Consider the following 27489-nt stretch of genomic DNA (forward strand, 5'->3'; position numbering starts at 1 on the left):
AGTGATAATCTGACAAAACTAAGGCATGGTATAAGTATGGAGAATGGCATGAGGCATTATTCTGGGCACTGAGGATGCAGCAGTGAAAAAAATAGATAAAAAATCTTTGTGTTTGTGAAGCTAATGTCCCAGTGGTTGTTAGATGACCTTTATGATTCTACAACTCCATAATGCAAGTAGAGGTACAGAGCCATCTCATCATATTTTAATCATCATTTGGAAATGATTAACTGGTTAAAAACTCAAAACAATAAAGCACTTTGCATTTTAAAACATTCAGCTAACTTATAGAAACTCTTAGTTTACTCTCAGATATTGACTATTGTAGAGATTCTGTAGTGGTATGATGATATATTTCACATTATGTTCGAGTCAACACTACACCATGAAACATTTGTGTATGTGCTCAGTGAAACTGAATGGACTCAGAGGATCCCTGTGGACTAGTAATGAAATAGCTCAATAGACTCTGCTAGCATGGCTAGTTGAACCAATAGCTAGAGTAGTCACCCCCAAACTTCTCTGTACCATAGAATCACCTGGGGAGATTCAAAAAATACTGACTCCTGTGTTCTCCTCAGTGAGTGTAATATAAATGATCTAGCATGTGATCAGAATGCTTAAGGTGGTTCTAATATGGTGACATGTTTAGGAATCACTGACCTATGGATGGCTAATGAGATGATGACCGTTACTTCCCTACGCCACAGCCATTCCTAATCACTTTCTTCCTTACCAACAGAACTTCAGTTTTGTTCAGGCATTAACTGACCATGTGTACAAAAAGACAGGGACCCTTCCAGTTCAACGGGGTGAATCTTAATTGTCCTTAGGTGTATTCTTTCTGGCAAAAATTAGTTTGGGGAGTAGTTATGCAACCCAACTCTAACCAATGTAATAGGGAAAACTATCTATGGGTGGGGAGAAATTATGGGAAAGTTTTCTTTGCTATTAACAAAAGAGACTTCTGTGAGGAAATAATTCTCTTTTTTTTCTACCTCTGGACATAACTATGTGGAGGACATATGGTAGCTCTAGAGACCTTGGGAGGAGCTAGACAGAGAAAGGATCAAGGCAGCACACTAACAATGGCAAATGACAGATGAAAAGAAACTGTCTTTTTTTTTTATTTAAAAATTAAAAACATCTTTTTGAAGGATAGCTGATTTATAATGTTGTGTTAGTTTCAGGTGTATAGCAAAGTGATTCAGTTATACATACATATACATCTATTCTCTTTCAGATTCTTTTCCCTTATAGGTCATTACAAAATATTGAGTATAGTTCCCTGTGCTGTACAGTAGGTCCTTACTGTTTATTTTATATACAATAGGGTGTATACATTAATCCCAATCTCCTAATTTACCTCCCCCACCTTTTCCCCTTTGATAACTATAAGCTTGTTTTCTATGTCTGTGGGTCTATTTCTGTATTCTTTCTGATAATCATTGTACCACCAAAAGTTAATGAACCCTAATACCAACATATCTCCGGACTTTTTGTTACTTATCATTTATGTTACTTTACTTGGAGTTTCTGGAATGTATATCCAAAAGCATACTAAATGATAGATGAACTCTTAATTTTAGATTGAGTCTCATGAGAAATATAGTATATGCTATCCTAGGACAAAATGATGATTGATCTCAAATTTTTATATTGTCCCCGAAGAGAGATCTGTGGACATTTTGGGAAAAATTATGACAGTTTTCTTACATGGTCACAACTCAAAGATTTTGGATTTATTTCAAAATTTCCTATTTTTTTAAATTAATCTGCTTCAGATCTATCATATAAAATTTAGTAAAATTCTTCTTGAACCTCTTTATATTTTTCCTGTGCCATATAAAATATTAATGAGAAGACCAGAGACAGGAGAACTACAATAAGAAAAACTTACCTATTAGTTAGATTATCACTGACATAATGACATCATGATATGGAACTTCTCAAAAAGGGTCCAAGTATATTTTTGGTACCAGCTTGCAGGATGGAGTCGTTGAGAGCAAGTGACAAATTGTCCTTTACTCTGCTTCCTAACAACTCTCCTCTAGGAAGAGAAGTCAAAAGAAAGGTATGTGGAGATTAATTGGGGCCTCAATCAATTTTTATGGGTGATAGCCCATTAAGTCCCTGTGATTTCAAATTCTGCTTTTCCCTTAAGGATTCTGTGATGCCAGTTTTCTGTTTCCCCCAGGATAGTTTTTGAAGCTGTTAATAATTATTAATAACATTTATTGTATGCTCACCATGTGCCATCCATCATGCCAAGCTTTTTATGTGCATCATCTCAAATAGTCCTCACCACTGACCTTTGAGGACCATGGGTCTTGGGGAGTTTAAGTGCCTTGTGAAAAGGTGCACAGTTACTGAGTAGAAGTGTTGGGATGGAAGCAAGACTGTGCTCTGAGCGCAGTATTGTCTTATATCCACCGTGGAAGGTTGTGAAAAGTAAACAAACTTGTCATCTAGCTCTTCCATTTACTACCAGTGTGACGTCGGCCATCTTCACAAGGTCCCTGTGAAGAATGAATCATGCTCTTTGTAAACTGGAAGCCCCGTCCAAATGTAACACATTATTCCAATATCTTGGACATTGAGATTTGTTCAATGAACATTGATAGAGTCCCTATTATGGGCCAGACCTTTTGCCAGGTTCTGGGAATAAAACAATACGTAAGACGCAGGCGTTCCTTCTCTGTCATTCCTGGCCTTTGGTAGTCAGTGTGAGGCCACACTTCCTCTTGCAGACAAGCCCGGGGCTGTCCCAGCTCTGGCTGTGTGTCGCTAAGCCATGCTGGTAAAAGCCTGACGGGAATTGATGCCAACAGCTGCCTCATGTTAATGTAATCAGCAAGAAGCCTGCACACCTGACGGTAGTTCAGAATATGAGGTGAATGATTAAAGTTTAAAAGGTCGTATACCATTGTAATACCAAAAAGAAACTTTATGATTCATCATTCCTGATGTAATGTCATCTGTTTAATAAAGCCGTGTTTCACTCACAGCTTATTTTTAATGGGCCTATTTAAGTAATGGCATAGGAGTTGGGTTTTTTTTTTTTTTCCCTTCCAAGCTAAGAGTGGTTTGTATGGATTATGCTTGAAAACAACACAGTATTTTAGGACTTGGATATTTACAATATCTTTCAGCTTTCAGCTGACTGGGTATTATTTATGGCAAAGCCCTATACTTGGACGGAAATATCAAGCAAAGCCAAACAAGCAGCTGGATATGCTAATACACAAATAAACCATGTCTCCCTTAATTGTATTGATGGGAATTTATATCATGGGAAAATACTGCTATCTGTAAACTACTTTGATGAGCAGTGGTCAGAAGGCATGATGCCCAGGGTGGCATTTCATTCAAGCAAGAGAGTGGAATCCATTGGACCTGCTTGTCTTAAATCAGAGGTTTTCCACTGGAGACAATTTTATAGCCCAGGGGACATTTGGCAATTTCTGGAGATGTCTTTCGTTGTCACAACTGGAGGGGATGGGAAGGGTATTGCTGCCGGAATCTAGTGGGTAGAAGCTAGGGATGCTGCCAAACATTCATTCTGTAATACACAGGACCACACCCCCCCACCCTCAAAAGAGAATTATTTGGCTCAAAATGTCAGTAGTGGTGAAGTTCAGAAACACAGTCTTTGATGGTTGGTTGTGGGGTGGGAGGGGTTGAGGCTGGGAAGGATCAGATCCTGCCGTATCTGGCTGATGTCTCATATAGGAAATTCAAGAAAAACCCTTGGGGAGAAGTGGTATAGGAGGTTTGAACTTTTAGGATAAGAAGACTCTGGGAGTTTTTGTAATCTCCTGTGATAGTGAAGATGGGTCCAATCTCATTTTCTTGGTCCTCCTTTTTTTTTTTTTTTTTTTGATGCTATTACTATCTTCCCAACTGAATGTGTTGAAATAGTTCCTCTTCACTTATTAACTTGCATCTTCATGTAGGAGGGGCTCATGTTATGAAGTGAGGATGAGAGAGTGGGAGTGGCTGTAATCTAGAATTTATAAAAATGTTGAAGGCGGAAATGTTGTAAAAGGTTATCTAATCCAAACCTTATAATTAACAGAGAAACTGAAGCTCCAGAAAAGAATATAACTTTTGAAGGTAACCAACAAGTCATGATGTTCTACAATTGAACACTTTATTTTGCTATCGTTAAGAACAATAGGTTCTAACTCACACATCACTCTACTTTCTAAATGTAGCACACAATTTAATATCTTCTTCCCTAATCTTCATTTTGTTTTTCTTTTGCTACCCCTAAATTTGCCCACACCAAGATCTGTTTTCAAGTGTAATGCCACCAAACCCAAATTGCTCCTCGCCATTTTCTGCTACTTTTCTCAACAAATTTAACATTTGGCTTTTTATTGGTAGAGGCAACTTTATTTCTGCTCTGTGGCTTTCTCATTTTCTCTTTGTGTTCTTAAATGTTTTTCTTCTTGAGCTTAATAGATGCTCATTAAAGTTGGTTACCATGGTATAAACTTTAATTCATTGTGACCTGTTAGAATCATAAGATGGAGAATTACTGAAGATGCTCAGAAATATCAGGTATAAAGAAGGGGGTGTATGTATTCCTATAACTCACTAGATTGGTGGTGACTGAACTCTTGATTTTCTACCACCTCAAATGTCCCTTTTCCCAAGTTTTCCCATTTGACTAAAATGGCTATTGGACTCATCTAGATGCTCAGGCCAAAATCCTTGGAAGCATTTGTGACTTCTTTTATTCTCTTACTTCTCATATCCAAAGCAGTGATAAATCCTATTGGATCTACCTCCAGAATATACCCAAAAACCATGCACAAACGAACGATTTTTTATCACTTCCACTGCTTGCATCCACCCAGGTCCAAGCCACCATCACCTCTCACTTCAAATACTGCAATAACCTCTCAACTGGTCTTCCTTCTTCTGCCTGGCCCTTTGTAGTCCAACCTCATAATGCAGCCAGAGTGATCATTTAAGGTGTTAGTTCGTATCTTAAAATGTCTCCTCATCTCTTTAAAACTAAAATACAAATCCTTACCAAAAGCTACACGACAATATCTACTTTTGCATCTGTGTGACTCTCCTATCTCAGTTCCCAGGACTTTTCCTTTTATTCTCTCTACTTCTCCTTTCTGTCCCCCAACTGTCAAGTGTGTTCTCATTTCAGGGGCTCTGCACTTTCTGCTTCTTATGTCTGGAACATCCTTCACTACTCAAGCCACCTCATGGAGAGGTTTTCCTTCATTCTTCCATCTAAAGTAGTACATTTCATCCCTCACTCTTCCATCATTATGTATCGCGTGATTCTGCTTTACATTACTTCTTGGCACTTACTATCTTCTGATAAAGCATGTGTGTCTGTGTGTGTGTCTGAGAGAGAGAGACAGAGAGAGAGAGAGAGGGAGATCTATGAGGGCAGCGTCTGTGCCTGCTTTGTTTGCTGCTACAACTTTAGTACTTAAAATTGTGACAAGCACATGGCAGGCACCCAGTAAATAGTTTTTGAATGAATGAATACATGCATAAATGAATAGTCCTCTTTTATTGTTTAACTGCCAATCTGCCATGCTGCTCACAAATTCTTCAGCTTCACAACTGGGATAGAGAGGAGCTGCATCCAATTTTTCATATTCAGTAGTAATAACTCTAACTTCCAATTCAATATTTTTGGTGTTCAGTTATTTCTGGGTCCCTGAAATTTGAAAGAGCTGATTCTGTGGTAAACTTTTGGTTTATTTATTTATTTCCATGGATTGCCATTTGGCTGTGTCCATGAACATATATCTACTTTTATTTAATTCCTTTTTCTTATTTGCTTGAACTTCCTTGGGATTTTCTTATATATTTGTGCACCACCCACATATTTGATGATCCTGACCTTATTGTGCCCTATTCAAGGTCAATTATGATATTACTTAATAATCTCAGAGGTGCCACATCCATGCCCAAACTCCTTGCATTGACACTTATCATCAATCTTTTTTCAGTCTACATGGAAGCATTCAAACCCATTTGAATTGGCAAGGGCTGATATAAAATAGCTTTGCCACTAACATTTTGTGAGAGAGCCTGTCGCAAGTGTTTTACTAAAAGGCAGAGATATAAGATCCCTTGCCTTCCTTTCATCTGCTAATTTGAAATTACATTGCAAAAAGCTATGAAGTTTGTCGGGTATGATTTGTTCTTTAAATACCTTTGCTGCTCAATCTTCGTGAAATCCTTATTAGGATGGTGAATGATCCTTAAACAGATTTTTTAAGGCACAGAAAGAGGACGTGTAAGGATAGCATATCTAATGAGCAGATTGACAGCTATCTGGGATAAGGGGATACAGAGGCCATGGAGGACTCAGTGAACTAACAAAATTCCTCTTCAATTCTTGGCTTAGTTAAAGCCCAGTTTAGGATTAGTAGGTTTAGAAGGGTCTCCTGATATCAATTACAGCAGTTAAAAAAAAAAAAGTAATAATAATAGAAATATCTCAGATTCAGTCATTTCTCTTGTTTGGAGGACCCCAAGTATTTATAGACATTGTGTTTTTCATTCTTACAATATTTCTGTCTTCTGGTGTGATGCAAAAGATAGGCCACTGGATCAAGATTCAGAAGACCTTAATTCTAATCCTGGATTTGCTTCCAGTGGGTTGTGTGGTTTTAAATTTTTTTTTTTTTTTTTTTTAATTAATTTTTATTTTTGGCTGTGTTGGGTCTTCGTTTCTGTGTGAGGGCTTTCTCTAGTTGTGGCAAGCGGGGGCCACTCTTCATCACGGTGCGCGGGCCTCTCACTATCGCGGCCTCTCTTGCTGCAGAGCACAGGCTCCAGACGCGCAGGCTCAGTAGTTGTGGCTCACGGGCCCAGTTGCTCCGCAGCATGTGGGATCTTCCCAGACCAGGGCTCGAACCCGTGTCCCCTACATTGGCAGGCAGATTCTCAACCACTGCGCCACCAGGGAAGCCCGGTTGTGTGGTTTTAGATCAGTCGTGAGCAAACTTTTTTTGTGAAGGACCAGATAGTAAATATATTAGGCTTTGAGGTCCATATGTCTTGTCAACCATGAGTCATAGTTGGCCAACTCTTACTTTAGGTAATTGATTCAACTTCTCTGGGTCTTACTTTCTTTGTCAAATATAGGAGTTGAGCTAAAAAGAGTTCAAGTTAAAAAGTTATTTGATTCTTCATCCAAGGACTCATCTTCCAGGAGTTGTCCTAGTGCTTGAAATTGTGATATCCTGGAAGTCCTATTAGCAACCTCAACCAGGGAGCAACTCTTGAGCAGGGAGCTTCCTTTGAAATTCAAAGACACAAGTGGACTTCGTTCCCAGCTGAGTGTGCCAAAAGTGTCAAGAGTCCAAACATGCTACCTCCATCGTAAGATGAAGAGTTTTAGAAGTCCTCAGGGATTGGGGCAAAGGGATAATACAAGAAGAGCCCCTGTACTCTTTCTCCCACCCAAGATTCCTTCCTTACTTGGTCCTATCCCAACGTTCACACCATCACTTGGCCAAGTCCCATCATTCTACAATCAAACTCATCAACTTGAACCAAGTCTCCACATGCTCAAAGACGAAATCTTTTGGAGACTTCTCTACACATTAAATTACGAGCACAAAACTGTCACTCAAAATTTTCCCTTTGTGGAGAAGGTAGGAGAGTATGGCAGGAGCTTTTCTCACCTGTCATTCATTTGGAACATAAATATCTTTGAAAATCAAAAGCACATAATTTTCTAAAAACTATACGTTCTTTATTCTTCTCTAATATGTTGTTTTAGTTAAGGTACCACCTGGGGAACAGTCCTACTGGGAAACTTTGAGGAAATGTATTTATTACAGTCAGACCCATGTTAAGCAACCAAGGGTTACTTCCATTCAAATTATGTCACATTTTTCAGTTTTCCAGACTCTTTCAGCTAGGGAAAAATTATTCATGAAATCTTTCTATGCACAAAGTCGTTAGAATCTCTAGAGTAACCCTGTGTTTTGGTAATACAAAACTTCGGTGGGGAAGGAAGGAAAAGTGTTAATGGAGATACTTGAATATATAATACAGATTGCTATCATTTTCGAATTCCCTACTGGCCAGGTGCATTGCACGTAACCTCATTTAAACTTATGTCGATGAAGTAGTTAATATTCTTCCATTTTAAAGATTGGGAAACTAAACCTTAGTGATTATCCAATGTCACAAAGATTTAAAATGATAAAGCAAATTTTTAATCCCACATCTGTCTAAACCCAGTGCCCCCTAAACAATTATTTATACTGCTAGTTTTTCTAACACGATTCTAATGGGGGCTAATTAGATTTATAAGAATCTGATTTTTTTCCAGTGGATACCTATTGTAAAATGGATGACATTTTTGGTGGGAGGGATCTCAATAATAGAAAATGTCATTAGTTTAATAAGTGAAGGTGGTGACTCTGGTCTTCAAATGAACAGTATCCTAGAATGGGCACACAGCACAAGTATTTGCACAGTAATTCAAAAAAATTTGAATGTCATTAAAACTTTAAACTCAATGAGTTAGATGAGCAGTCTCCAGTACCACTAATGCATCAATTCACATATTAGGAAGCTGGTCCAGACTGATCTGCTACTATAGGGTAGAACCAAGACTGGACCCATAGCTTTTTTTTTTTCCTTAAGTTACACGGGCCCCTCACTGCTGTGACCTCTCCCGTTGCGGAGCACAGGCTCCGGACGCGCAGGCTCAGTGGCCATGGCTCATGGGCCCAGCAGCTCCGCAGCATGTGGGATCTTCCCAGACCGGGGCACGAACCCGTGTGTCCCGCATCGGCAGGCGGACTCTCAACCACTGTGCCACCAGGGAAGCCCTCGTGGACCCATAGCTTTTGATTCAAAATTCCAGTGTTCTTTCCACTGAAACATAAATACATATCTCTTACAAAAGGGTTGAGAAAGAAGGTTAGGAAAGCAAAGAAATCATAATAGAGTAGTGAGACTCCCTAAAGGTTGGAAGAGAAAGCAACCTGGAATGGAAGAATAGCCTTGGACTGAGAGATAGAAGGCCAGGCAATAATTCAGATTCACCTTCAATTGGCTCTATGAATTGTAGGTCCCTATGTCTCGGTTATTTATTTACTTTTTGTTTAGTTAAATCTTTAGTAAGTTTTAAGAGTTAGATTAGGGATTACAAACTGGTGACCTACAAACCAAACTGGGCTCACAAATGAGTTTTGTTTAGGCTACACAATGTTTAAATTTTTTTTCCATCTTTTTTTGAGATGTAATTGACATGTAATATTTTGTAAGTTTAAGTTGTACAATGTAATGATTCCATACATGTATATATAGCGAAATGATTGCGACAAGAGGATTAGTTAACACCTCCATCACCTCGCATACTTGCTTTTTTCTGCAGGGGGTGGGTAAGAATATTTAAGATTTACTCTCTTAGTAACTTTCAAGTATTACCAGTATTACTAACTAAAGTCACCATGCTGTATAATACATTCCCAGAATTTAACTTATAACTGGAAATTTGTACCCTTTGACCAACATTTTCCTACTTATACCATCCTTTCTAACCTCTGACAACCACCATTCTACTCTTTGTTTCTGTGAATTCAGCTCATTTAGATTCCATGTATAAGTAAGATCATACAGTATTTATCTTTCTCTGTTTGACTTATTTGACTTATTTCACTTAGCATAATGCCCTTAAGGTCCACCCACATCATCATAAATAGCAGGATTTCCTTCCTTCTCATGGCTGAATAATATTTTATTCTATATATGCCATATATATATACACACACATACTACATTTTCTTTATCCATTCATCCACAGACAGACTTTTTAGTTGTTTCCATATCCTGGCTATTGCGAATAATGCTGCAATGAACATGGGAGTTCAGTGATCTCTTCCAGATCCTGATGTCATTTTTTTTTTTGGATATATACCCCAAAATAGGATTTCTGGATCTTATGGTAGTTCTATTTCTGAATTTTTGAGGAACATCCAGCAGAGCAAAAGAAAAAATCAGCAAAATAAAAAGGCAATGTGGAATGGGAAAAAATATTTGCAAACCATCTATGTGATAAGGTTATCGATAACCATCTATAAGATTAATATTCAGAATATATAGAGAACTCATACAACTCAATAACAACAAAAAAAATCTGATTAAAAAGATCTGAATAGATATTTTTCCATAAAAGACATATAAATTGCTAACAGGTGCATGAAAAGGGAATAAACATCACTAATCACCAGGGAAATGCAAATCAAAATTTGATATCATCTCACACTTGTTAGAATGGTTATTATCAAAAAGAAAGAGACCACAAGTGTTGGCAAGGATGTGGATAAAAGGGAACCCTTGTACACAATGTCTCACTTTTTTGAATGCAGATGAGTTTAGGGAATTCCCTGGTGGTCCAGTGGTTAGAACTCGGCTCTTTCTCTGCTGTGGCTCGGGTTCAATCTCTGGTTGGGGAACTAAGATCCCACAAGCTGCATGCGTGACCAAAAATTAAAAAAAAAAAATGCAGATGAGTTTAGGTATGGAATGCACTCTCCAGTCCTCATCGCTCTCACTTGTTTTAGACCCCACTGACCACTTCACACATCTATGTTATCTGCCTGGCCACTTTCAGTCCTTTACCAGTGACCAAGGTTTTCCAAACAGCTATTACAGTCTATCATTCTCTAACTTACCTGGCTGGTGAGAAAAGGTCTCAGGTCTAGATTCTAAGAATAAGCTACCTGGAAGTTGATCTCACAGGAAAAATGTCTTCATTATGAAGCAGAGAAAATCTGCTCTGAACATGCAAAATGTAGACATGCTCTCCTACTAGTGGCAATTTCCAAGACATGAAGGAAAGGACAGTGTTCCTGATGAAATTGAAGCTAGAATGATGAGAAGCTTAATGGAATTATCCAAACTGGAATTTGGCCAAGATTTAGGGCTACCACCTGTGCAAATTAGAATCACTAGACTGAGGAACTGAATGGAGTTTTCTTCTGATAAATAGACATCCCAAAAGCTCAGCAATCTGGAGCCCACGCTGGGCAGATTTGACAGAATACTTTCCTTTGAGCAAGTGCCACTTAGCAAATATCCTCTTCAGAGAACTTTCATCCTCGTGGGTCAGGCCTGCTGACTTCGAGGCAGTGTGTGATTTTCATTTTCATTAGCTTTCTGTCAGTGAATGACTTCAAGTCTAGTTAAAAGGTCAAAGTACCCCTCCAAATTCTTGGGTTAGAAGAGCCTGTGGATCTGTCCTATCTTGCTTCTGACATTTGTGTAGTTTTTAGATGCATAATCTCATTCAACCCTCACAACCAACTAATGAAGTAGGTAGGGCAGTAGCTTTCATCTCCAGTATAAAAGTGAGTAAATGGGGACTCAGAGAGTTTCAGAGCCAAAACTCAATCCAGGTTTCCAAGTTCCCTATGATGTTTCCATTGTACTTTGGCACAAGTAAATGATGTTGTTCCAAGTTTCATGGCAACAAGGCAGGCTGTGTCTACCGGAAGCCAAGGCAACTGGGATAATCTGAGCAAACAAACACAGTTAAATTAGTTATTGGGATTAGTAAACACTGCCACAATATTATGACCTCTTGTGACTGGGCTATCATGACCTCCGTTCTTTTCTTTGCCCTATATTGGTAAACCATGTGATTAATGATCCAATCACTAGTGCCAGAAATCTAGAGGTCATCTTCTTTTCCTCCCACCACCTCATCTTAGTGGTTGCTGAATTTTGTGGAATCTCCACTCTCTTATCTTTTAATGTTGTCTCCTCCCTTCTGCCCCAGTGATGGTGCCCTTATATCAGACCCTGGTATTTCTCCCAAAGGCTGTTGAGATAGTGTCTTAACTGGCCTGTGTTGCTCCTGATTTGTAATTGTACAGTCATTTCACTGGTGATGTCTTTCTTGATTCTCCCTTCCCTTCCCCAGTCAAAGCCTGTACATCCAGGGCAACATCTACAATATTTTACTGCAAATGTTATTGTTGTATATCTGTCTCCCCCACCAGATTATAAGCAACTTAAGGAAAGGGACTCTAACTTATTCCTCACTGTATCCTCTCTGGCTAGCTCTGTCCTCAGCAATAGTAGGTGCTCAGACCACATTTGATGAATAAACAACCAAATATTTAAAACACTATATTTCAGGCACTTAGATGTGAAGGATACAGTCACTGCCCCTGTGGAGTTTCTAGTCTGGTGCTGACATTTGAGCAGATAACCATGATCAAGTTTGATAAGTGCTTTCACAGAAGTATGAAGTGCATTCTGTGGGAAAACAGAGTGAGAGCTGGAGTCTCTCTCTTTCCACCATTGGTCCAGAGGGAAGAAACCTGAAGGAGCAGCTTCCTGGCAGGACCCTGGCTACCTTTTCTCTCCTCATTCCCCAGTTCTACGAAGCATGACCCGAGACACATCTCTAACAAGTTAAGCAGAAACATTTCTCTGGAACGTCAGCATCTACTTTGCTGAAATCCATTAATTCTCAGCTTTAACACCCTTGGTCAGCAACAGCTCCGAACCTTATGGGGAAATAACAAAAGCAGACTGTCTGGCCACAGTCACAGGAAGTATATTAATATTCCCCTTCACGGGTATCTCTCTTTCGCTATATCCTTTCTCCCACTGACTGCGCCTCACCCCCACCACCAAAATAAATATTTTCCAAGAATCTACGACAAGAGATTTGAAAGTAAATCAAAACCTGGACAGAGGGTCAACGAAAAAGGATAAAGCTGCCACTTATATGTGTCTAAGGCAGTAAGCGGGGCAGCTTGTTATATTATTTACAGTATCCATAAAGACGAAGCCTTCCTTGCTCAGACAAAACCCTGAGCTTATTAACTGCCGGGGGGGGGGTCTGTCCCACTCCTAGGGTTTCTGCTATTGATGGGGGAAGGTAGGGAGAGAGTTAACTCACTCTCTTTCTCGCTCTCTCTCTTTCCAAGGGAGCTTTTGGGCCAAGCGGAAGGGTTTGTTAAACCTCCAGATTTCTCTGCATTATGTCCAGGTGGCATGACGTGTGAACAGACGAAAGATTAAAATCACCGAGGAAATCGCTCCGTCTGAGCCCAGATCACGACGCCTTTTAGTGACCCGGCGACCCAAATGCTATCTGTCAACTTGTCCTTCCAGCGACTTTTCACCTCATGCTCTGCGGCTGCTACTCCAGGAAAAAGAAGAAAAAGAAAAAAAAAAAAATCAGGAGTTGGAAGGAGGGGGAAGGAGAGAGGGAGGAAGCTAGGATAAAATACTGCCTTATTACTAAGCACTCGTCAATGCAGGTCAACTGAGGGGCGCGGGAGTCTGTTTAACAAACCAAATACTTTTTCCAGACCCTCACTCCCAATGTTTCCTCCTTCTGTCTCTACTGAGAAGCTCAGCTCCCTCAGGAAATGTCACACCAAGTCATAGGACCTGGTCCCCCAACAAAAACTAGGTCCTAGAGAGTCCACTGAGGATGGAGTTTTCCTAGTTTTCAAAAATCTTTCCACAAAATGTTTGGCATTTGCTTGGATTCTTGATGAGTTCGAAGTATCACCAAGTTTACTCTAGCCTCCAGGTATTGCCAGAGTTAGGTTACTTATTTTGAGAGTGGGAGGTGGGTTTCGGTGCGATGAGAGAAAGGGGTGGAAACAGACACTATGCAGATATTTTAGAATGTTGACCACTCAAATTAAGAGCCTGCTTATTAAGCGCCTGGCTTGGCAGCAGAGCCAGATAGAGACCTTAGATGCCTCCAACAACAGAAAGATAAGGCTGCCCATTCCTTAAAGGCACTAGATTGAATCATATGAAGTTACATTTTTCTTCTCCAGGTCGAAATTGGCAATTTCCGTAGGGCTCAAAACTAATCCAAAATCTAAGTAGCACCTAACCCTAAAGAGGTTGATAAATATCATCTTCTTTTAAAGAAATGGTTCTGTTTTGCTAGCATCCTTGCTTTGCTAACATCTTGAGCATGTGCTTTATCTCCCTACGGAGCTACTCAGCACTGGGGGGTCAATTTCTGCATTAAAATATAAAAGAAAATAGAAGTCACTTAGCACATTTTTAAACAGACCTCCAATATTTTTCTGAAAGACTTTGACGTGATATTTTTAAAATATGTGATTTTAAGGAGACTATGTATGAAAATTCAGGACTCTGTTAAACTTTCAGATGCTTAGGAATTTGCATAGAAATCAATGTTTATATGCTCTTTCACTTGGTGCTTTTTCTGTTCCAGGATACTACATTACATTTAGTCTCCTCTTGACTATGACATTTTTCTCAGACTTTTCTTGTTTTTGATGACCTTGATAGATTGAGGAGTACTGTTCATGTATTTTGTAGACTCTGCATACCATTATATATATATATATATATATATATATTTATTTATTTATTTATTTAATGCAAGAAACATTAAATAAATATTTCATCTGTTTTTTTCAGAAGCATTATTTTTAATGACTTCATAATATTCCGCTGATGACTATGACACTGATTTTTTCCTAAAAAAAATAAAATGGCTTCTTACTGTGTCTTTAAAACTGCTAGAGGGGGCTTCCCTGGTGGCGCAGTGGTTGAGAGTCCGCCTGCCAATGCAGGGGACACGGGTTCGTGCCCCGGTCCAGGAAGATCCCACATGCCGCGGAGCAGCTGGGCCCGTAAGCCATGGCCGCTGAGCCTGAGCGTCCTGAGCCTGTGCTCCGCAACGGGAGAGGCCACAACAGTGAGAGGACTGCGTACCGCAAAAAAAAAAAAACTGCTAGAGGTTAACATGGAAAGGACAGAATTCAATGGGGAAAAGTATGCACTTAAACTACATAATCTTGTGGTGAACATTTTGCCACACCTGTTTGACTTCTGTCCCAGGGTAATGTATAAGTGTGGGCACACATGTACACACAAAAAGACACAATCCTGGGACATATTATCTTTAATCCAGACCCTAAATATCTATCCATCAGCACTGGTCTCCTTCCTTGCCTCCTACTCTCATGATTGTAGAGTGTCAGAGTTGCAAAGATAGACTATTAGATCCTTCCCTGTTTGCAAAGTCTTAGTCTATGGAAAAATGATACTTGTTTATTTCTGTAGACTTGTTAAACTTTGGGACTTGAGGTCACTCCATTGTAGAGATGCTGGTTCACTTTCATATTAAAGGCTTGTAAACAACTGTTTTAAAATATTCTTACCTATTGGGTTTATATTATCATCACCATCCATCCAATTTCCTCATCTTACAGTAATCCTTGATGGTTCTCACTTTGCATTGTCAAGTTTGTCAAGTTTATCTCCTAAATATATTTTCTGTCACTCACCTCATTATTTTTACCTGCTGCCTTTGTTCTAACTGCCGTCATCTCTTGCCTGGATTATTATATCATATTTCTAATTGGTTCCTCTGCCTCTCCCTAGGTCCAAGCTTTCTTTACTCAGGTCCATGCCTATATATATATATATATTTACATATATATTTACTTATATATGTATATATATGAATATATATATATGTATATATATATATACATATATATATGTATATATATATATGATGTATACACACACAGAGCTGGCTCTTCTACTACCTTGCTTAAGAATATTTTGGTTTTCTCTCAATGTCTTTTGTCGCTCAGATTCTGAACTTGCTCTGTATGTGACCTTGAGCAAATAACCTAACTTTTCTGTGTCTCGGTTTTCTCATCTGTACAATGAAGACCAGAGTACCTACCTGACAGTGTTATTGTAAGGATTAAATGTGACAATAAATGTAAAATTCTTAGAATGGTGCCTTGTCTGTAATACACACTCAATAAATGCTATATATTATTTCTTCTACTACTACTACTGCTATCACCAGATAAAGTCTAAACTCCTTATGGCACTAAAATCTCAACCACAAAGTACTATCTCCCTACATCTTGTATTCTTTCTTAGTCATGACTTTGCTTCTGAATTTCCTCTGCCTAAGACATCCATTCTCTACTGCCTCCTTTCCCACAGCCTCAACCTGTCTTTGATGAACAGATTAAAATGCCCTTTTTATGTGCCTTCTTGAAGTAGAACTAATCATTCCTTCCACTTAGCTTTTTCTACAAGGTAAGGATTACTATCTAGACTTTATGGATAAAAAAACTGAGTTTCAATACAGATAAGTGATTTTCCCCACAACCACACAGCTCAAGATAGGTAATGAAAGTGAGATTCAAACGCAGGTATTTCTGGTACTCTGAGCTTTTCCTCCCCATCACCTATCTTCTACTTTGGAGTAATCCATAAATAGCTGCCCTGAAAAGAAGCCTTTCAAAGCTTTAGAGTCTGGTTTCAATTCTGTCATTGGGCCAAATATTCTAATTTTATTTTGGGAGAGTAAGGCAGAGGTTGAGCAGTGAGAACTCTGTTTCTTCATCTATAAAATGGAACTAATGGAACCATTTTCCTTTGAGTTCTTTCTGTTCTAATGATCTAGGATATTGCCATACGCCTGGATACAGAAATGGAGATTACTTGAGATTTGCTTGAACTTTGGGCTGACCAACTTTTCTTTGTCACCCCTTGGTTCTGTTCTCTTATTCTCAATTTTAAATAATGGGTTTAACAGGAATATCACCTCTGGGGAGTTGAAGAGACACTTCCAGAGCCAGGTCCTGTCAATAATCTCATCTAATTCCATTAGAACCACTTCTATCCCCTGCTGTTCTGATATTTATAACACCCCAGTTCTCAAAGCAAATTCAGCCTTAGGTCATGCCAAGAAACCACTTCACACCCTGCTGGTGTTTATCTGGCTCAAAGGATCAGTTCATAGACCTTCTTTATTCCTCCAAGTGAATTCAAACACTAGCCCTCCTGATCAGATAACAGGCAATCGATATCTTGTCACTCTCTATTCCTACACTCTCAATCAAGCTCCCCTCTCAGGACCCAGAGATAATATTAATTACAATCTCTAATTTAAAAGGGGTTCCTGCATGAAGGTCTCTGTGCAAAGAAAACATTTCTTTTTTTTAAGAAGGAAGAGCCATTCCTGGTTAAGTCACAGAGCCGAAGAGATGCTAAGTATGCTTTGCAATGCTGGCCCAGCCAGCAACAAGTGGGATACACAGGAGTTATGAACACAGATGTGCCTTGCACTGGAAGGGAATCTATAAATCCAACGTTTTCTGAAATGTCTTCTCAGACCATTCTGACCACAAGTAACTTTCTTGTCCTCTAAGCATTTAGTACATGTCTGTTACTGCCACTCCTCTTGCCCTTCTTTATCTTCTTAAATTATATTATATTGGAACAAAGAAACCTTTAAATCAAGTCACTGCTCTGCCCTGTTTTACCTATGTGATTTTCTCCCATTCACTCAACCTCTCTGAATCTGAATCTTCATGGTCTCTCGTGTTTAAAATGCAGATGACAGAAATTCAAAGTTCTTAGGCTGTTGTGAACATAATGTTAAACTAGTGCTTATTTTCTCATATATTTTAAACCTCAAGAGGTCATTGACTATAATATTGTTATTCTTTAGAGTTCGAGTGTGATGCCTTCTTGAAATAATAAGTTAACTAAATATAGCTATTGCTCAAAAGGTTTTCTGGTGTTCTTATTTTTAACCTAAGCTAGTTGGTGCATTGAAAACCAATGGATTTTTCAGCCTTGTCTACAGCCTACAGCAAATTTAAGTAGAATGCAAGAGAACTGACAATTTATTTCCTCCCTATTTTCTTTTTTATCAATTTATCTTCCTCTTTGGAGCTTTTTCTCTTCCAGCTTGTTCATTTCTTCTTACTCTCTCCAGGGGAGCCCAATGAGACATCACCCTGCCCTCAACCTCTTGCACTTTTCTACGTATCAAATCAGAAAGTTTCCACACAGCAAAATAGAGAGCATGTTAGGAAGTGGTAGGTGGCAAAATACTTCCCATAAAAGGGTTAATAGACAGTAGTTAGAAAAAGTGTGTTATCTCTAAATGCAAGAAAAAAATTACTAAAATCTTTGCACCAAAGGGTAATCAGTGATCTTTACTTTCACATAGATTAGCTCATTTAATTCTCATAAAAATCTATGAGAAACTTCCAGGTCCATAGGATAATGGCAGCAGCCTAAATTAGAATCTCTCCACACAGCCTCAAAAAAACAAACAAAAAGTCCAGATGAACAAGGGGCGCAAATAAAATCACCCTTATCTTGTCTTGCAACATAACATAAAGACAAAGAACTTTACAAACTTTAATTTGCAACTAATTGAGAAAATAAGTGGGGAAAGCAGAGAAGAGAGAAGAATGAGGCAGAACAGAATCAGAGAATATCATTTAAAGCTGACAAGCAGAGTAGTCAAAAATAGGTAAAGAAAAAAGAGACTCTAGACATATAAAGGCATCAGTATGAGGTAACAACTTGGTCATGAATCCAAGCCTTCTTAAATAATAAAAGAAACACAAAACAAAATACAATGTTAAGAAAAAAGAGAGGAAAAAGAGATCACACAGTTCAAGTAACTTTGTAATGAAACAATATGATGATACAGTAAAATAATTGATTGAGCTGAAATGAAACATATTATAATCAATAAATGCAAATAAGCTTAACTCAGGTGTTAAAAGAAAATATTTTCAAATTGGCTCACAAAGCAAAACCAACCTCTCTGCAGTACACTGGAGACACAACTAAAACAAGGAGGTGAAGAAAGCTGAAAAATAAAGAAATGAACAAAGGCAAATGAAAGGAAAATGAAAACAGGACTGTGATTGTGTATCTGATAAGGTAGAATTCAGAACTAAAAGAGATAAGACAAAGAAGAAAATCTTATAAAGGTAATGGCCACAATTCACAGAAAAGATAAGACAGAAACTTTCTGCATATCAGCCACCTTCCTAAAGCAGAAACTTCAGGAAATGCAAGGAGACAGAAGCAAACAAACATTAGAAGACTTTGGCACACCATACTCAGACTGAGAAAAGTAAAATGAATAAAAACAAGTAAGGATAAAGAGGACGCAAGCAACATAATAAATAAGATGGACATATTTGCACCCTGATAATAGAGAATAGATCTTATTTCCTAATGCATATTGGATATTTATAAAAATTCACCAATTCTCCACATATTGGGTCACAAAAAATTCAATAAATTACACAGAATATTATACAAAATATTCTCTCATTATTATGCAAAAACCTCAGTTCAAAAGAGGAAATACAAACCTTTATCACAGACATTATAAAAAATAATGGTTAATGGGCTTCCCTGGTGGCGCAGTGGTTCAGAGTCTGCCTGCCGATGCAGGGGACGTGGGTTCGTGCCCCAGTCCAGGAAGATCCCACATGCCATGGAGCGGCTGGGCCCGTGAGCCACGGCTGCTGAGCCTGCACGTCCGGAGCCTGTGCTCCGCAACGGGAGAGGCCACAACAGTGAGAGGCCCACATACAGCAAAAAATAAAAAATAAAAATAAAATAATAATAATGGTTAAAGACATTATGTATCGGAATCTATATATCTTTATACAGTTAAAGCTGTGATTGGAGGAAATTTTATAGTCTTAAGTATACATATTAATAAAAATGAAAATATGAATTAAATATCTAATCCAAAAATTTGGAAAACAGAATAATTCAGTTAATAAGGAGAGCAAAATAGAGGTAATAAGAATAAAAGCAAAATATAATGAAGTAGAAAAGAGAAAAATAGCCTTATCATTGTCAATATCTGGTAACAAAAACAAAATTAAACTATCATTCCTAATCTAATAAATAAAAAGTTAAGATTGTTTATGGGACGAGGGTGGGAGAAAACACAAATACACAAGATAAAAAATGACAAAGAAAACCATTGAAAGAGAGGAGATTTAAATAATGCAAAAGTGGATAATTCTCTAGAAAAACATACTTTGCCAAAACTGACTCCATTAAAAAAAAAATAGAAAAAGAAAAAGACCAATTTTTATAGAAGAAATGGAGAAAGTTACCAGAGTTACTTTCTACTCCCCACAACTCACAAAACAGCAGGTCAAGGTGATTTTACAGGGAAATTCTATGGAAATTTCAAAGTCCAGTGCTATTTTTACAAAATCATGAAAAAAGAAGGAACTCATCCAAATCTTTCTGACAAAAAGAATGTAACATTATAAACAAAACTTGATTTAAAAATTGCTCTCCTCAAATCTATAGACAACTCTCAATTATAAATACTGACACAATAGTCCAAAATAAATATGATCACAGCAGCCAACAGTACATTAAGAAAATAATATATGGGGACAAAATAGAATTTATACCAGAAATGCAAGGTAGATTAATATTACAAAGTCCACTAATATATTTCACCCTATTATTAGCTCAATGGAAAAAAGTCATATGTTCATATTCATATATGCTGGAAACACATTTACAAAATTTAATTCACTTTCTCAATAAAAACACATAATAAAAGTAATCGAGGAATAGTTTTCTTAACATGATAAAAGATATATACTCCATCCAAAAGATGACATCTAAAATGGGAAACACTGAAATCTTCTTTCTGATGTCTGGCACCAAAAAAATGGCCAGAAAAAAAAAAAAAAAAAAAAAAATGGCCAGTTCATTATCAATTACTACAGAACTGGAGCTTTTAGATCACATATTCTGATAAAAGTACAAAAGCAGAATCACAAAAATAGAAAGGATGAGTTAAAAATGCCTTTATTTGTAGATGTTATGACATGGTTGTATATATAGAAAACCCATGACAGTTTATTGAAATACAATATAAATCATTTAAAATTAGTAGAGTTGCAGAATATTTAATTATATAAAAAGCACTAGTCTTATTTATTTATTTAATTTTTGGCCACATCATGCAGCTTGTTATCTCTCCAAAGATAACATAGAAATGGTCCACAAGCATATGAAAAGAGGCTCAACATTAGTAATCAACAGTAAAATGCAAATTAAAAGCACAATGAGATGTCACTTCACCCCATTAGGGAGGCTACTCTGAAAAACAAACAAACAAAAAATAACAAGTATTGGTAGGAATGTGGAGCAGTTGGAACTCTTGGGCACTGCTGGTAGAATTTTAAAATAGTGCAACTGTTATAGAAAACAGTATGACAGTTCTTCAAAACAATAACAACAACAAAACTAGAGTTTCATATGATCTAGCAATCACATATCTGGGTATATATCTAAAATAATTGAAAGAAGAGTCTTAAAGAGACATTTGCATACACATGTTCATAGCAGAACTATTCACAATAGCTAGGAGGTGGAAGCAACTCAAATGTCTATCAATGAATGAATGGCTAAACAAAATGTGATATATACATACAATGGAATACTATGTGGTCTTAAAAAGGAAGGAAATCCTATCACCTGCTACAACATGGATGGACTCTGAGGACATTTTACTAAGTGAAATGAGTCAGTCACAAAAGAGCAAATACTGTATGATTCCACTCAGGTGAGGTATCGCAAGTAGTTAACTTCATACATGTAGAAAGTAGAATGGTGGTTAGCAGGGCCTAAGGGAAGGGGCAGAGGATAATTGTTGTTTAACGAGTATAGAATTTCAATTCTTCAAGATGAAAAGGTTCTAGAGATTAGTTTCACAACAGTGTGAATATATTGAACATTAGTGAACTATGCATTTAAAAGGATTAAGGTGGAAACTTTTATGATGGTTCTACCATAATAAAAAAAGTAAAACTTTTTATATATAAACATAATAACAAATTAAAAGAGTTAACAGAAGAACAAAAAAAATGATAAAATACTAAGAGTAAACTTAATTAGAAATGTTTAAAATCTATATGAAGGAAACACTTAAAAAGTCATGGAGGATGCAAAAGTAGTTTTGAACAAATAATTATCCAATGTTCTTCCATAGGGTAATTTGGCTTCACAAAGATGATGCTTCTCCCCAAGTTATAAATGAAAGTGATCCTAACCTAAATAGCTACACTTTTTTTTTTCTGAAACAAGATAAGTTGATTCTGCATTTAATATGAAAAAATAAGTGAGAAGTAATAGCCAAGAAATAGGCCAATAATGATCAATGACTGAGGGTCAACGCTACAGATATTAAAATGTCCCATAAAGACTTTAAAATAAAGATAGTATGGCCCATGAATGGATATACTGAGCAGTGAAACAACAGAGAAAGTCCAGAATTAGACCTTGGAAATTTGGTAAATGGTAAAAGTAGTATATCAAATCACTGGAGAAAAATGACCTATTAATAAACAATGCTGAGACAACTAGATAGCTATTCTGTAAAAGATAAAATTGGTAAACCTTCCACTGTTCATCAACCTAAATTCCAATGAATCAGAGATTAAAATTTTTTTTTAAATCTAAGTATTAGGAAACGGGTAAATTCCTTTATAAACTGGGAATAGAGGAAGCCTTCCTGAATGTGACTAAAAATTTAGTTGAAGGACCTACAAACAATGACATTCCATAGAAATAAACATACTCTGAGCCCAAATATTGATTTCTAGATATTATTCTCACTCAAGGGAATATGCACTCCTGAAGAAACGGCTGATTTCTGGCCTAGGTCAGGGAAAGTACAAAATGGACATTTTGTTTTGGAGGAAAAAAGAAAAAAGAAAAACAAAGAGGCACTCAAAAGGGGCCAAGTCCAAAAGCACAGAAGTCATCTTTAAGCTTCCTCCCATCTACTCCCCACCCTAGGCCAAATTTGGGAAAATCTAAGCAGAAAAATAATAATGACTCCAATTAGCCATAAAATGTTGTAAAATAATAGGTAAATAAAAATGCACTAGTCCATAGTGATTCTCTCTGCTTTGTCCAACACCCCTCTTTCTCCACACAAAAGCAAGAAAGACTGATTTAAAATGTCACTTTTATCCCTACAACTCCTCAATGATTCCCCTCTACTCTTAAAATCGAAAATCCTTATTATGATTTCTAAGGCCATGTACTGAAGCTGAATCCGGCTTCTGTACCCCGACACCCAATTAATTTTCAGAGACAGAGTTTTGGGCGAAGTAGAAAAGAATAGCTTTATTGCTTTGCCAGGCAAAGGGGGCCACAGCAGGCTAATGCCCTCAAAACTGTGTGTCCCAACCTGGAGCGGGTAGTGAGGAGTTTTATAATAATGGTTTAAAAGGGCGAGATCAGCTTGTGGACATTCTCCTGATTGGTTGGTGGTGAGGTAAGTGGGAGTCAGCATCATAAACCTTTTGGTTCTAACCTGTCTGGTGTCTAGTGCTTGTGGAGAGCCTACTGTTAATTTCTCCCACCTGGTGGGGATTTCAGTATCTGCAAAACAGCTCAAAGACATTGTTATATGTATGAATTGATGGGGAACCAGGACCTCGCCCTAAGGCTGCACTATTGTTTCTCTTGACTGTTCTTCCTTGTTTCGGCATCCCCTCCCTTCCCTAATTAGCAACTGTTTGAACCTGCCCGTTGGAGCTCAGGGGAGGTCCTGGAGGCTGAAGGAAACCTATTTCCTGTAATCAAGAAATGGGGGACACAGAAAGGCTTTTGTGCCCAGGAGCCCCCGAGGGTCCTGCTCAGTATCAGCCGGAGCTGAGTCTTAACTACAACTTGATCTCACATTTTCTCTTCATTGCTCAGTGCATTCTAGCCCCACTGGCTTCTTTTCTCTTTGTCAAACACTCCAAGCCCCTGTACAACTTGGGAATTCTGTGCCTTATTTATTTCCTCTTCAATTTTTAACAATCTTCAATTATCTTATTTTCTTCTTTGTTTATTTATATCTTACGTGTCTTTCCCAGGAGAATATAAATTCCAATAGGTCAGGGAAGTCTGTCTTTTCCACTGTCAGATTCCAGTTCCCAGTATAGTGAGTGGGAGATAATTGGCTCTCAATGAATATTTCTGAATAATAAATGGAGGACGAATGAATAATAAACAGATAAATGAAATAATTCTTCTGACTTCCAGTTCTAGTCTCTTTCCATGACAAGTTTTTATTTTTCCTTCTTTCTGTGTAGTTTGTCTCTATATGTATATAGACCATACTGCATACATTATGTAGCCTATATGCTTACACAGTAAATCCTTCCATGTAGCTATCAATGAAATGAGTGTGTATTGTTATTGTTTTTCCATTTAGAAGGCTAACACTGGAAAGGTCTTTAGAAATCCCATCAAATCCTCTTGCTTTACAGATAAGGAAACAAGGCCTGTCGTGTATAAGTTGCTCAAGGTCACACAGTTAACAACTTCTATACTTGAAATTACATCCCAGATCTACACACTTTCTAGTTCAGTAGCCTTTTAAGTACCTTTCCCTTTTCTATAGTATTGGTTTGTTCCTCAACCCTCAGCTCCCTACCTCCTGCCAACATACAACTGGGAATAGAAGGAAATGGTATGAGTGGAAAATGAGGTCCTCATGGTGTCTTAGAATCATCAGTGCCCCAGGGGAGAAAGTTTCACTGAGCTAGTAAGCATCACCGTGCTCCTTAGCAGCATTTTTTAAATCACTAATGTGCCCTCCCAATGAGATTGGCCTCAAATGACATTGTGTCTTAGGAGGCTGTATGCCAAGACATCCCCAGTGTGTGCATTTATGTTGTCTACTGTTCCCTAAGAACCACTTTGCCAACTGTGGGGATGGAAAAATTATTCCCGGAATTCCATGGCAACTATTTCCGAATTTCCCATGTTTGTTCAAATGATAAATGTAAAACCATTATCTATTTTTAAACTCTTTGGGCTTTATTGACTCAAAAGAACAGGAAAACCGTGTCAGGACAATTCTGTTTTATGAAAAATTAAGGGTGGGGACTTTGCATTTCTTTAAATAGTCTAAAAGTGTAAGGTTGTTTTTCTTACACAAGAACTGTGCAGTTAATTGGAATTGAATGGCCTTGCTTTCCCTTGTAAATGAAGCTCATTCCTAAGATTGAGATGCTAAATCTTAATCATGGGAAGTCCCTGAGGCAAGGATGTGTGTTGAAGTATAAGGAATGGTTTAGCAAAAAACATACTATCCCAATGATCATGGGGTCTATAAAGGGAACAAGGCTCTCTTCTGGAAGGAGTTTTACTTTGGTATTCATAAAGGCCCCGTAGTTCCATTCTGGCATCCACTTCTCCTCTAACTATGCTTAGCGTTCATTTATCCAAACTGTTGTGCAGTTTCAGTTATCCATATGGCATAGTACTGTTGGTTATAAAGGACACAAAATATGGGTAAAACTCTCTCCCTTTCATGAAGAAGCAATTTAATAAAAGTTTAACCACCCTAAATTACGCACACTTTCTATTTACCTTTATTTAAGCCACATGGGTGTGGGAAACTAATTGAAGTAGATTCAGAGGATCAGAGTTTGAAAGAAGTTCAAGAGTTATCTTGTCCACTGCTACTGAATGTGAGGTCCCTGGGCCAGCAGAAGCAGCATTACCTGGAAACTTATAAGAAAATGTACAATTCTTGGCTTCACCCTATATCCACTCAACCAGAATCTGTAATATGATCCCCAGGCAATTCCTGTAAACATTAAATGTGAAAAGTCTTGATCAATCCACTGATATCTTGGATTTATTCTATATTTACAGATATAGGGGATTGTAATTCTGTGATAAATATATATTCAAACTGATAATCTCCTCCTATCTCTCACTCAGTACCACATAGCTTTATTCAACTTCAGCTACCCTTAGGTGAGCACAGCCTTACCTAGATTTCAGAACAAAGGATGAATCATTTGGAGCAATTCCTGGGTACTTGAACATTTAGAAAGAATTTGAGGGGTGGAGAGAAGAAAAAAAGGAGGGAGGGAAAAAAGAAAGAAATCTATCATAATTGCCTACAATTTCATAAATTTTGTTCAACACAGACCAAGTATGATCTCTCCCATATCAAGAGATTCATATCTTTCTAAAAAAAATGTGAGTCATGGTATGGCAGATTGTATTATTGTCCTCAATTACTCCCTTCCCCCATTCCTCTAGTAGGCTTAGTGGAGGGTAGGGGAGTGGGAGGTGTGGAATGGTCAGGAATTTACCTTTCCGGACATCAGGCTTGGTCAAAGGATCTGGTTTAAAATCAGGTTTGGCCAAGGAAATGTGTTTTGAGCTGTCATCACAGAGTTTTGGCCGGCCTTCTTGTTCTTTTCCTCTGCCTTGAGCAGAGAGGGACTTTTCTCTTACTCCAGATTTTGGGATAAAGAAGACACAGGGAGGAGAAGCAGAACAGTCACCAATACGTAATGTGAGTGAGAAATAAGCCTTTGTTGCTGTAAGCCACTGAAATTTGAGGGCTGTTTAACTTGAGGAAAGCTGAATAATGCACAGGGCCATCTGTGTCTTCTAGCATCAAGGGCCATTCTAACTATATTTACTTGAGAAGAAATGTTAAATGTAAAACAGCCTCTGTACAGGGAATTCCCTGGTGGTCCAGTTGTTAGGACTCTGCCCTCCTATTGCAGGGGGCACGAGTTCATCCCTGGTCGGGGAACTGAGATCCCACAAGCCACGTGGCCAATAAATAAATAAATAAAAATTAAACAGTCTCTGTACTATCAACATTTATCATGTAGATAAACTATGAGGAAAACAAAATACAAATAATCTTATTTTGAGAGTCCATAAAAACTAACGAATCCTGGCCGCCCTCCTGGCCGCTGCCTTGGGTTACTTTGTCAGCATTGATGTGTCAGCATTGACGCTCATGCCCAGGAGTGCTTCTTCAAGCGAGTCACCTCGGGCAGCAAGATGGGCCTCATCTTTGAGGTGGCTGAGGCTGGCTGCCTGGACATTGACGTGGAGATTACAGGGCCTGATAATAAAGGAATTTATAAAGGAGACTGGGAGTCCAGTGGGAAATACACATTTGCTGCTCACATGGATGGAGCAGCAGCATATAAGTTTTGTTTTAGCAGTAGAATGTCCAACATGACGCCAAAGATAGTGGTGTTCACCATTGATATTGGGGAGGCTCCAAAAGGACATGGAAACAGAAGCTCACCAGAACAAGCTAGAAGAAATGATTAATGAGCTTGCAGTAGCGATGACAGCTAGAAAGCATGAACAGGAATACATGGAAGTTCAGGAGAGATACACAGAGAAATCAATGACAGCACAAACAGCAGACTGGTCCTTTGGTCCTTCTTTGAAGCTCTTGTTCTAGGTGCCATGACATTGGGATGGATCTACTACCTGAAGAGATTTTTTGTAGTCCGGAAAGTTGTTTAAAAAACCTTTTTCTGATGATCCCAAACTCATAATTCACTGTTTACCAAAAGTCTTGGTTATAGTAATGTCAAAAAAAAAAGAAAGAAAGAAAAAGAAACTAACGAAGGTGCATTGCATCTACCTAATTTTGGACATCAAGGAGACTTACTTGAAATTCAGAATGCAGATATCCACATGCCTGCAATGCACCAAATGTCTGAAAAATTGTTGATTTTAGGGGCTATTAAATAAATATATCAGTTATTTTAGTGCTTTTTATGCCTCCCAGAATTATTATGGTTTTATCTTTAACACATTTCTTCTAAATTAAATATGTCACTATTA

General features: G+C 38.0%; 1 pseudogene; it reads left to right on the top strand.

Annotated features, from left to right (window-relative positions):
* The window catches only part of LOC116764614, a 67148-nt pseudogene extending 39983 nt beyond the window's left edge, over window positions 1-27165 (top strand).
* The last annotated feature ends 324 nt before the right edge of the window (window positions 27166-27489 follow it).

This window comes from Phocoena sinus, chromosome 1 (assembly GCF_008692025.1).
Source record: "Phocoena sinus isolate mPhoSin1 chromosome 1, mPhoSin1.pri, whole genome shotgun sequence".
NCBI classification, from domain to species: Eukaryota; Metazoa; Chordata; class Mammalia; order Artiodactyla; family Phocoenidae; genus Phocoena; species Phocoena sinus.